The sequence below is a fragment of the Triturus cristatus genome, chromosome 7 (genome assembly GCF_964204655.1).
Source record: "Triturus cristatus chromosome 7, aTriCri1.1, whole genome shotgun sequence".
Lineage (NCBI taxonomy): Eukaryota > Metazoa > Chordata > Amphibia > Caudata > Salamandridae > Triturus > Triturus cristatus.
The window spans coordinates 148,464,677-148,477,905 of record NC_140590.1 but is presented as its reverse complement, the minus strand read 5'-3'; the positions used below and the strand labels follow the sequence as shown (position 1 = coordinate 148,477,905).

Genomic DNA, 13,229 nt, shown 5'->3' with positions numbered 1-13,229 from the left:
TCGTTCACGAGCTGTCCGTGTTGGATCTTCGTACCATGCGATGTCATAAATCCTCTTTCTCTCCATAATCGACCAAAGCTATGTGCAACGCCAAACGCATATTGACTATCGGTAAACACATTCACTCGCCTTCCCTTAGACAAAACACACGCTCTCGTCAATGCAATCAACTCTGCCGCTTGCGCTGAATTCTGACTCAATCTCGCAGTTTCCACAACCGTACTCAACGTGAAGTACTGGGTATTTTAGACCCAGCGGTGCAGGGGCACACACCCTATGACTTCTGGGTTTCACTCTGTTCCGGACCTACAGAAACAGAGTCTTCTGGGTGAAGTCAAAGATTCGTTTATTGGCTGCAGACCAATGACAGGTATCCTAGAAGTACAACAGCGTGTATGTTCTCAGGAGACTGCTGAAAATCATAGGAACGGGCTTCTCCTTAAGTACAAAATATCATGCTCCAGGCACACATTCCTTGGTTTACGATATGGCCATTACAGGTATACGTTACAAACGAAAAAGCAGAGTCATGATGACCATCCCACATTCCAGTTAGGCCAGCCCACAATGATTTACACAGTAAGGTTCAGATCCCATATTTGGTGTCAATAGACCTCCCCAATAAACATGAGCATCTCCTGTTTTGGGAAACAAGTCATAAAGCAGGAACAAGCAGGTGTGAAAGAGATTAGCCGGGGGATTGTATAGAATGAAAGGGTTTTATGACGGGTCAAGCCCTGATGCTAATCACAGGTGGACGGAGGAAGGGGAGCTCGTGAGACCGGTTTGACCCGGGGCAGCAGAGCCAGCTGCCCAGGTCACAGAGAAGTCAGAGGGAAAGCCCATGTACTGTGAGGCCCGTATTTACTCCATTATAGCCTATGTGAGGGCAATGACAAGATGGCCACTGCTTCCAAAATGGAACCCGCGTAGTGAAGCAGAATAACGTGTACACAGTGCATTTATAGCTAGAACGATATATAAAGCACTCGTGCATGCCGCATTTACCATTTGCGGTTTGTTAATACCAAGATAGACAGGGGTAGGGCCCTGTCCCCTATGCGGTGGCAGAGATTACAGTTTGACAAACGTCACTACAGCATACGCAGTCGTCACATCACCATTCGGCAACTTAAAACATGAACCATCAACATACAAAGTGCCATCGGGGTCCATCAATGGAGTGTTTTTCAGGTCAACACGACCCTTCGTTTCTTCCTCAGTTCGTAAATAGCAATCATGTGGTGGTACATCATTTGATTCCATATTAGTCGGCAACAATGTCGCCGGATTCAGCACATTACAACGCTTGATCTGTATATGACTTGCCAAAAGTGTCAACTCATAACCGGACAACCTTGCACTCATCAGATTTTGAGTTTTTGTATGATTCAGGAGAGTGTCAACTGCATGCGGAACCATCACTGCGAGCATATTATCCATGACCAGACCTGCGGATTGTCGAATAGACACCGCAGCTGCCGCTGTCGCTCTCAAGCAACTCGGCAACGCTCTAGCTACCGGGTCCAAGGTTGAGGAAAAATATGCACATGGACGCTGCTTACCACCAAATTGTTGCGTCAAAACACTCAACGCACAACCTTCTCTCTCGTGAACGTATAGTGTAAACGGTTTACTGTAATCAGGAGTACCTAACACAGGAGCCGAACACAACGCATCACGCAGTTCAGAAAAACTTTTCTGACATTCTTCCGTCCATGGCAAAGGAGTCGAAACATCCTTGCACGTGAGAGCTATCAATGGCTTCGCTAATAGTGAAAAGTTCGGAATCCACTGTCTGCAGTATGACGTGATACCTAGAAAGGCACGCACATCTCTCTGAGTTGTTGGCACAGTCATTCGAGCGATCGCTGCAGTTCTTTCTGGGGTCAACCTTCTTCCCTACTTTGACAATAAGTGACCTAGATAGGTTACTTCTTGACAACAATATTGTAGTTTAGAAGGTGACACTTTGTGATGTAAGTCACATAGATGCTGTAACAGTGACACTGTAGCAGTTTTGCAAATCTGTTCAGTGTCAGCAGCTACCAACAGATCATCAACGTACTGAATCAAGGCCGCACCAGCCGGTAACACAAACGCATCAAGTTGACTCTTAAGAGCTTGGCTGTAGATCGATGGACTCTCACAGTAGCCCTGAGGTGCGCGTTTAAACCTGAAGCTGCGACCACCTAATGAGAAACCGAATAGATCTCTGCTTTCCTCAGCAATCGGAATGCTAAAGAAAGCATTCTTCAGATCGATTACCGAGAACCATGATGCAGAAGCTGGAATCAGAGTCAGCAAAGCTGTAATGTCAGGCACCACGGGAAACTGTGGAATTACAATTTTATTTACCTCTCTTAAATCAATAACAAAACGATACACAGGAGGCTTGGATGGATCAGTTCGTTTCAAAATAGGTAACACAGGACTATTACACACGTTACCCCGAGTTTCTTCAATGGCATCTTTATCGATCAAATCGTAAATGATCGCTAATAGTGCTCGTTCTCCATCAAGAGAGATACGATACTGGGGAATGCGTGGTAATTGCACATTTGATTTCAATTGAACAACATAAGGTGGTATATCCAGCAGGCCCACGTCATTGGGACCTGTTGCCCACAAAGACTCAGGAAGAGAACTCAATTCCGGTGGGAGCTGATCAGTTGACAAATACATAGGAGAGATCACTCTCTGACCCAACGTAAGCTCCACTCCCGCAGGAGAACAGTACAAAGTCGCATATAACCGTTTCAACAAATCCAGGCCCAAAAGATTCTCACCACAACCAGTAGTCAAAATCAAAGGAGCTTCTAACTCACGAGACCCAATTGTAAGGGGCAAAGGGCTAGAAACTGGATTGCTAACGGGGGCGCCAGAGAATCCAACGGAAACATTTGTTAAGCCAGACAAAGGCGCGCCAGGGAGTTTCGAATGCATGATGGAACTTTTCGCTGCACCAGTGTCCAACAGAAAAGGCTCAACTACGCCCAATGTGGCAACTGTGTCAAGAATTCCTGTCATGCGATGGGAGGAAAACGGTAACCAGCGAAAACGGACTACATCTAACCAGGATGCTTAGCGGTTGAGAGGTTATGTAAACAGGAGAGCTGTTACATAACTCAAGGAAAACACGCCCTTATGTAAACAGGAGAGCTGTTACATAACTCAAGGAAAACACGCCCTATAAAGGGAGGAACCGGGAGGTACAACGCTGTCGGATATTGTGTTTACACCGACGTACCTGCTTCGTGAAGAGCAGTGTTCCGGAGTGGTGCTCCAGTAAGGCAAGAACGGAGGTAGGTCGAGTCGTTACTCCCTGGGCCGTGTCTTGCCCCATCGTCACCTGTGAAGGACCCGGAAGCTCTATCGGTCAACCATTGAGCTTCGCTTTTTGACTCGGCTGAGTCAAAGCGCAGTGGCGCTTTTGATGGTTGGAGTCGTAACTCCCAGCCCGACCAGAGATACAGGGACTGCCAGCTGTAACGCACACCAGGAGGTGTTTGCCGCGTTACAGACTCGGAAGTCCACAGGATCGATCGAGCGGCTGCTCTCGGTTCAGTCTTCTTGCTTTTGAGTGGGGTATTGGTGACGCATCACCAGGAGGTGACTCCGCGTCCCGGTGCAGTCTGAGGAAGAGGTTGAGCGGCTGCTCCCTTCAGGTAGAGACCCCGGCTGGGTGTTTCCCTGACTCCTCGATTCTCCCCAACACTCTTCGTGCCCCTCACAGCCTACCGATTGGCATTGTCGGCCATTTCATTTCTGCCCTCTGTTGGCATACGCCGGGATCGGCGTATATGCAGAGGACGGTTAGGACCATCCGTGCTGTGGGCTGGTAACGTACTTAGCCTGGAGGATTCCAGTGACTATAACTTTTGTTTATAGTTTGTATTAGTTTTACCTTCATTAAAATAACTAACCCTTCACAAGTGGTTGCGTCCTCATTATCGTGTCTGTTAAACGATCCCGAGACGTTCAGGGCGTTACAAACTGCGACATAAGGCCCTCTCTGATCAACCGGAACTGATACTACTCCCTCTCTTTGTCTATGGCTGTCCTAGTAATTACCGTCAGCATCAACATCATGCTCGACATAATAGTCGTCCACATGATACTGTGCAGATCTACCAGACGATGAATCGCGCCGATCAAAGCAATTTTGCGAGTCTGATGAAGTGGCAAAAGGCTCATTCTGATTCTGAGTAACACCGCGACCTCTACCACGTGATGCTTGTTGAGGACCACTATGACCTCCTCGAGCCGAAACACCATTGTTTCGGTCACGCAGAACTGGACAATTAAACTTCAGATGGCCCTCACCCCTACAATATGCGCATTGATTATACCCCAGCATTCATCGTGGTGTAGAGGAGTCAGTACGCGACTGCGACCTAGAAGACTGTGATTGTAATCGATTTTGCTATTGCGAGTCATTTTGATTCAAGCGCGGAGGATACGCTTGCTGCAATAAGACCTTAGTTTTAAGATCCTTCGTTTTCTTATCTGCACGTTCGCTTTCTTCTTTCTCTCTATTTTCGTAGTATTGGCTAATATTTGAGCAGTGGTAGAAACGGCCCACGAACTTTCAGAATTCTTCAATTTGTTGCTTAGTTCAGGCAACAAATTCGATACAAATTTATCAACAAACAGTCGCTGACCTCCCTCAGTGCTCATATCCTGACCACTGTGATCGATGAATGCCTCCTCAAATCTCGTAAAGAAATCGGAGACACTCTCGCCCTTCTTTTGTCTGCACGCAGACAGTTTATCCCAGTTAACTCTTATTGCTGGCATAAGCGTCTTCATAAGTGTAATGATCCTCTGGGGCAGATTCTCAATGATCTGTTCAGGTTTAGACCCACCAACTTGTCGTCCGTCGGCCGCCGCAAGAGCAGCCCAATCACCGCCTAACTCAGCTGCGTGATTCTCTTGACGGATTTTCGCCCAAATCGGTTGAGGTACTACATTACCGAACAACATGTCGATATCGGCAAGGTTCATGACAGTAGCATCCACTAATTGGGATAACTCCTTAGAATAACCTGCCGGATTTTTGCGGGGGTCAGGCAAAGTTTGCTTCACCTGCAAAACTTCCGATCGCTTCCATGGGAGGTGTATCCAAACTCTCTGAAAATGTGGTAGAATAACAGGATTAGCAGCAGGATCACCTGGCATCCACACTGGGGGAACTTCTCGCATAGGATACTGACCAGGTTGTGCCATCCACTCCTCAGTTTCGTCCTTAAACAATGCTCGAGGTTGTACTGTAGATCGAAAAGATAAGACGCTCTAAAGCACGTCGGACATTACCACCCACAATCATACCATTCAAAAACTGATTCTGAAGTTCAGTCATCTCGGGCGGTACATTGTCTACCTCATCATTATCCCACTCTTCTCTCAAGGATTTACACATTTCCTCGAACACGAATCTTTGTGTGGGTTCATTAAACTGAGAAAACGTATCGAAAACTATACGCCAAGTGTACTTAGCAGGATGCCTAATCCATTTACGCGTCATTTTCACTAACGTCTCACATTCTCTACCACCAGGAATTTGACTGCGCCTCTGAGAGACATCAGAAAGATCGGACCCAAGTATTGGTCCAAAAAGTGGAGAATAGAGATTAGCAACAGCATTAGGTATACGACTACGAACAGAAGGGGAAGAAGAAAGAAGTACAGGAGGAACAACATTAGGAGTAAACGTAGAAACAGTAGCAGTAGTCGAGATAGCAGGAGTAGTAGTAATAATAGGCTGATGAGGTACAGGCAAAGGAGCAGTAGGAAGAAGAGCGGGTAAAGGAGTAGGGACAATTTGGGGCACAAGGGGATTCGGAAGAACAGGAGGAACGACAGGCTGACCAGCAGCCGCCAGAACAACAGGTTGAGGAACAGGAGGAATCACAGGAACCACAGTATCCTGTGCATAGGGAGGTGGTGATTTCAATAGATAAGACAATAATGAATCCTCTACCGCTTCTTCTCCCTTCCTATCAGAACTAGACGGTAGAACCGGATAACATTTATCCACCGCCATATGATGCAGTCTAGCAAAAACTTCCTGTTCCTTCTCGTCTTTGTCTCGCTGATACTGTTCTGCATTTCGCATTACCGTAATAATACCTTCTCTCTTATTTTTCTTAATCTGTTTGATTTCTTTCTGCTTGGCCTCTTTACGCCATAACCGAAAGGAATCATACATGGCCTAGCCTTCTGGAATCAGGCTATCCTGGCTGACGAGGGCTGAAAGCCCGAAACCGGTCCAAGGATGCTTGTTTCCAGTCCAGAGAGGACCTGGCTTGGCAGTTCGGGCTGGACTGTTCCCATGGGGAACAGGGTCAAGACTGATTTGCATATGGCTGGGTTCAAACTGGAATGGCATGGTGAGCAAAAAAACGATGGATTTAGGCCCAGATCTCTGTACTGGGGTGAATGTATGACATTGTTCTGCATTCTGTCCATCAATTGTTGTTTTTGCATTTGTCACCCCGAGTGGGAAGGGTATGCTCAGACGTGAGTCCCTTGCTCTCCATGCCACTGGAATCAGGCTATCCTGGCTGACGAGGGCTGAAAGCCCGAAACCGGTCCTAGGATGCTTGTTTCCAGTCCAGAGAGGACCTGGCTTGGCAGTTCGGGCTGGACTGTTCCCATGGGGAACAGGGTCAAGACTGATTTGCATATGGCTGGGTTCAAACTGGAATGGCATGGTGAGCAAAAAAACGATGGATTTAGGCCCAGATCTCTGTACTGGGGTGAATGTATGACATTGTTCTGCATTCTGTCCATCAATTGATGTTTTTGCATTTGTCACCCCGAGTGGGAAGGGTATGCTCAGACGTGAGTCCCTTGCTCTCCATGCCACTGGAATCAGGCTATCCTGGCTGACGAGGGCTGAAAGCCCGAAACCGGTCCTAGGATGCTTGTTTCCAGTCCAGAGAGGACCTGGCTTGGCAGTTCGGGCTGGACTGTTCCCATGGGGAACAGGGTCAAGACTGATTTGCATATGGCTGGGTTCAAACTGGAATGGCATGGTGAGCAAAAAAACGATGGATTTAGGCCCAGATCTCTGTACTGGGGTGAATGTATGACATTGTTCTGCATTCTGTCCATCAATTGTTGTTTTTGCATTTGTCACCCCGAGTGGGAAGGGTATGCTCAGACGTGAGTCCCTTGCTCTCCATGCCACTGGAATCAGGCTATCCTGGCTGACGAGGGCTGAAAGCCCGAAACCGGTCCTAGGATGCTTGTTTCCAGTCCAGAGAGGACCTGGCTTGGCAGTTCGGGCTGGACTGTTCCCATGGGGAACAGGGTCAAGACTGATTTGCATATGGCTGGGTTCAAACTGGAATGGCATGGTGAGCAAAAAAACGATGGATTTAGGCCCAGATCTCTGTACTGGGGTGAATGTATGACATTGTTCTGCATTCTGTCCATCAATTGTTGTTTTTGCATTTGTCACCCCGAGTGGGAAGGGTATGCTCAGACGTGAGTCCCTTGCTCTCCATGCCACTGGAATCAGGCTATCCTGGCTGACGAGGGCTGACTGCCCGAAACCGGTCCTAGGATGCTTGTTTCCAGTCCAGAGAGGACCTGGCTTGGCAGTTCGGGCTGGACTGTTCCCATGGGGAACAGGGTCAAGACTGATTTGCATATGGCTGGGTTCAAACTGGAATGGCATGGTGAGCAAAAAAACGATGGATTTAGGCCCAGATCTCTGTACTGGGGTGAATGTATGACATTGTTCTGCATTCTGTCCATCAATTGTTGTTTTTGCATTTGTCACCCCGAGTGGGAAGGGTATGCTCAGACGTGAGTCCCTTGCTCTCCATGCCACTGGAATCAGGCTATCCTGGCTGACGAGGGCTGAAAGCCCGAAACCGGTCCTAGGATGCTTGTTTCCAGTCCAGAGAGGACCTGGCTTGGCAGTCCGGGCTGGACTGATCCCATGGGGAACAGGGTCAAGACTGATTTGCATATGGCTGGGTTCAAACTGGAATGGCATGGTGAGCAAAAAAACGATGGATTTAGGCCCAGATCTCTGTACTGGGGTGAATGTATGACATTGTTCTGCATTCTGTCCATCAATTGTTGTTTTTGCATTTGTCACCCCGAGTGGGAAGGGTATGCTCAGACGTGAGTCCCTTGCTCTCCATGCCACTGGAATCAGGCTATCCTGGCTGACGAGGGCTGAAAGCCCGAAACCGGTCCTAGGATGCTTGTTTCCAGTCCAGAGAGGACCTGGCTTGGCAGTTCGGGCTGGACTGTTCCCATGGGGAACAGGGTCAAGACTGATTTGCATATGGCTGGGTTCAAACTGGAATGGCATGGTGAGCAAAAAAACGATGGATTTAGGCCCAGATCTCTGTACTGGGGTGAATGTATGACATTGTTCTGCATTCTGTCCATCAATTGTTGTTTTTGCATTTGTCACCCCGAGTGGGAAGGGTATGCTCAGACGTGAGTCCCTTGCTCTCCATGCCACTGGAATCAGGCTATCCTGGCTGACGAGGGCTGAAAGCCCGAAACCGGTCCTAGGATGCTTGTTTCCAGTCCAGAGAGGACCTGGCTTGGCAGTTCGGGCTGGACTGTTCCCATGGGGAACAGGGTCAAGACTGATTTGCATATGGCTGGGTTCAAACTGGAATGGCATGGTGAGCAAAAAAACGATGGATTTAGGCCCAGATCTCTGTACTGGGGTGAATGTATGACATTGTTCTGCATTCTGTCCATCAATTGTTGTTTTTGCATTAGCCTTCTTTTTAAACAATTTAGCTTCAAGATTATCTAATATTGCAGTTTCGAAACTACCATGTGGTGGCCAACTAAGAACACCATCATTTTTAGTGTAACGAATCCAATATTCATTATATACAATAGGACCTACTCCGTGGCGACTATAGAGCTCATAAATTGGAGTTCCAACTGGAGGTGTCGGACATGAATCCTCCAGTCGGGAATCCGTGCTGCAACATTTAAGGAAACCAAACAAAGTACTACGGCCAGGCATCGTGCACACTAACCGAGATTACAAACTTCAAGGGCTATCGAATTACGATGTCCTCGCAAAAAAATGCAAGACCCTCGGTTTTTGGCAATTGCAATTGTCAAATAAAACCCAACAACTAAGAACCAACAACTAAGAACCAACAACTAAGAACCACAAATGCAATGGAACCATGCAAACAACCAAGTTTAACCAAGTTACAAAAATATAAAGTAACCGTCCCAAAAAGGAACTACAAAACCATGGACTCTGGGAGCGACCCACAAATACTTAACTGAAAGAGCAATGGCGTCACCAGGAAGGCCCGTCTATCATCTCGCCGTACAAAGGACTACGCCAGGCGCCAAAACAGGTAAACAGTCAGGGCATCAGTCCGTCGCAGCCATCAGGAGGCGGGAATCTTCGCGGGAAAAGTCTTCGGACCACTTATTTCGACAACTGGATCAATGATGCGGGGTGCACCTTCCCTCGGAGATTTTACACGAAGTTCCTCACGATCGTCGGGCTTTGGACCGGTACCGCTGATGTCGCCCCACGTTGGGCGCCAACTGAAGGACTGGGCTATTCTAAGGCCCAGCGGTGCCAGGGGACAACACCTGAAACCTTCGTGGGTTACCTGTTCCGGCATACAAAACACAGAGACACAGGACACTTCCTGCGGCGTCAACGATCAGTGTTTATTTACTGCAGGGATACAGAAATCGCAAGAAGTACACAACGTGTAGGTTCTGAGAGACTGCTTCAAATTGCAAAAGTGGATCGCTCCTTTTATACACATTTTCGTCATTGAACAACATGGCGAACAAAAGGGTACAGCTCAGTTCCCACAGTAAACTTCAAAAAGGGTCGCATTCATGTTTTTAGAAACCCGGAACATAATTACAGCAGCATTGCCGGTTCCCAACTGTGAAAACACGTTATCCCCACATTAAGCACATTCCATTCTGACTGTAAACGAATTAGGAGAAGGGACAGAAACAGGTGCAAAGGAAAAACAAGGATGAACAACAGATTGGAAAAGAATGTAGGGAGCAATATCGGAAGCATGATTGCAGGATCAAAGGATCCGTGCCTAATGCATGCACGACTGAAACAATAGACTAGCACGGAAAGATGAGCCTCGAGCGGAGCCATCTGCCCTTGCAGTGTCATCCCCCTCATCATAAAAACACCCTCAAAGGAACACGTGTCCTCCGTAAAAGTTTGGGAATCCCAGGGTCACGAAGCGGACAGTGTCCGTTCGCTGGCTACTTGAGGGCAAGAGACAAAATGGATGCTGTATCTAAAATGGAACCCGAGGGCTTCAGATGGACACACCCACGAATGAGACGAACCATACATAGTAGAGTAGCGAAAACGCGTACACCCACTAAACTCGCCATTTGCGGTTTGTAGATACCAAACTAGTCCATATTCGAACAAACCCAAAATGTCATTACGATTCTCACGGAACCTCAGCTCTTGTCTCCCACAAGCACATCAACATTTGGATACACACAATTATTTGGGTCACCAGAAACTATGTCACCATCAGACACCACTACAATCCTATCTTGTAAATCCTTTACCTGCTCATGTTCACTCACTGAACCTTTTTCCATCACATAAGTGACCTTGGCTGGCTTAGCCAGGCCAGACTAACACACTTTGGCAAAGTGACCCATTTTGCCACACTTGCGACAACACACATTCCTGGCTGGACACACTCTGTTGCCTCTCCCATGTGGCGCATAGCCACACCAGTAACAAATATTGGTTCTTTTTTAAAAAGCATTCTTGTGGACCTGGTTGTCTTTGCGTGGTACACTGGTAATCACAAATGCATTAGCAAAGTCCTTTGGTTAACAGTTTATATGGAGTTCCTTGATAAACAACTGTGCCAATTCAACACTTTTTGCTACCGTCATAACATATTCGAGCCCTGGGTCACCCATAGTTAGAAGTTTCAGTTGAATGTGTTTGTCCCAACAGTGAGTGATACATTGATCCCTGACCAGCTGTTCATGGTATCCCCAAATTGACATTCAGCACTAAGTTTCCACAAGGCACTTATATATGTGTCCACATTCTCACCCTGTGACTGTGCACATTTAAAAAATGTATGTTATAGCGCAACTAATCTAGCCTGCACATCAAATTTTATAACTAACTTCTTAACTTCTTATTACTCATCAACCACCTCAGCGTCACCCAACACCAATTCAGGGAGATGTTTGAAAACCTCTCTACCCTCAAAATCCCAAAAATGTAGAAGAAGACACTTCTTCCTTTCAGCCCTGAAAGGTAATGCACCAATTGCTCCCAGGCAAGTCTCGAAAGCATCAAAACACTGTCTCCACTGAATATGCAGACTTCCTGGACGGTGGAGGATTAACTGACTGCATATTCACCAGGTGTATCTGCTTGTGTCAAACTTCACAGATAATAGAGCAGACCACAACTATGTGCCAGAACACAATTACACAGAGTATACGTAGGGAAACAGGGGAGAAAAAATTGAACAAAACCCCAATGAGATGTTACACATCCAATAAAGTTACTGAAATAGAATGCAAGAAACAAGTACAGCATGGTGTGCACATCACCAAAATGTATGGTGATGCGCAAGATGCTACCATGCAATGAGAAAAGATAACAGGTGTGCGTATCACCAAACTTGATCTGTGGCACGCCAAACTCCTACCTGGTGTGCGTGTCACAGTTGAAAAAAAACCCAGAAGGTTTCAAACCCCACCAGGTTAAATTGTAGACAGTCCTCCAACGCTGAACTGCCAAAAGAAACTGCCGAACACAGAGGCTTAGAAAAAACAACTACAGCGTTAATTCCCCTCTGCGATGCCGTTCTCCTGGGTGCCGAGTATCCTGCGTCTTGAATGTTTCAGTGTTACATGCTTTTAATTGGGAATGACTGAATTGTTTAAGACTCCTTGGATTATCGGGAAAAATTAGAGGAAATATTTTTTCATTGGTGTGTGAAGGGAGATCTATTTGCACACAGTCTCTGATAGTTATGGACGTGGTTTACTTTTTGAGATGGATATTACTCTTTATTAGTTGTTGTTTTCAAAAGTTTTGCCACTTCATGAAACCTTTAACTTTTTCCTACACTTTAGATGTGTCCAACCTCAAATGTACTTTATATTTTCAAACTTTTAAAAACTTTCATGACATAAGCACTTGTTGAGAAACTGGTGATTCACAAGTGATTTCTTATACCTGCAGCTACTATTGTGCCATTGTGATGTTGTGGGACATTTTCTGCATCTTGCTATCAAGTTCAGAGCTGGTCTTGGTGAATGTTATATTAGTTGTTTTATGAATTTATTAAGATTGGTTATTGTTTATGATGTATTCATATTATTGTTGTATGAAGGTACTTATTTATTTATAAGGCTGCTTTTTAACCTAAGCAAACTAAATTGACATACTGACTACACTGCACACAAAAAAGTATGAAAGGAAGAGTTGTAAACAATAGAGAACTCAATTTAAAAAATGCTCCACTTCCCTAATTGTATCTATATAAAACAAAAGAAAATGCAACAATTAATAATAACCTGCATGGGCCTTGTAAGTTGGTTGCCAGTGGAGACTGGTTGGCTTTTGTCAATGCTGTGCATTATGTGAAAAAAAAGATTGATGCGTAGGCATGCATGCACATGCATTTACAAATTACTGCGGCTGAGAAAATGCATGTGTATGCATTACTACGCATGCACATTAATTCAGCAGGACACCATTTTATTTTTTTATTTACCCTTCCAAGATGGAAAAGCCAAATCATGGAATGGTAAAACAAAAGTGATTTAATATTCTTCAAAGCACATTTTGTAAAAGGAGCAAGCTGGTAGCAAATTGCAGACAATGAGCCCTCCAAATAATTAAAGATCACAGCTGGAGAGGCAAAAGAGCAATGGAGGACCAGCTGGAGTAAGAAATAAGCATAAGGTAATAACAGAGAATGGGGGATGATGAAGAAACATAGGAACGAGAGGCAGGGGAATAAAACTAATAACAAACACCAAAAAAGGCGGAGGGAGGAGTAGGGAAGAAATAGATGAGCTGCGGGCCAGGGTAGGGGAACACAGAGCAAACGTCATTCGATATTTAAGGTGGGAAACTGCACAGAAAGGAGAGAGTAAGATAATACATGTACATCCATTGAGTGCCAATCAGTGGTAAGCAAAGAGGTATTCAAAGTTGGCTGTAAGTACTG

General features: G+C 46.0%; 1 protein-coding gene across 3 annotated transcripts in view; it reads right to left on the bottom strand.

Annotated features, from left to right (window-relative positions):
- The window catches only part of LOC146809069 (sialic acid-binding Ig-like lectin 12), a 503,656-nt gene that overhangs the window by 342,634 nt on the left and 147,793 nt on the right, over positions 1-13,229 (bottom strand). The window lies entirely within an intron of this gene.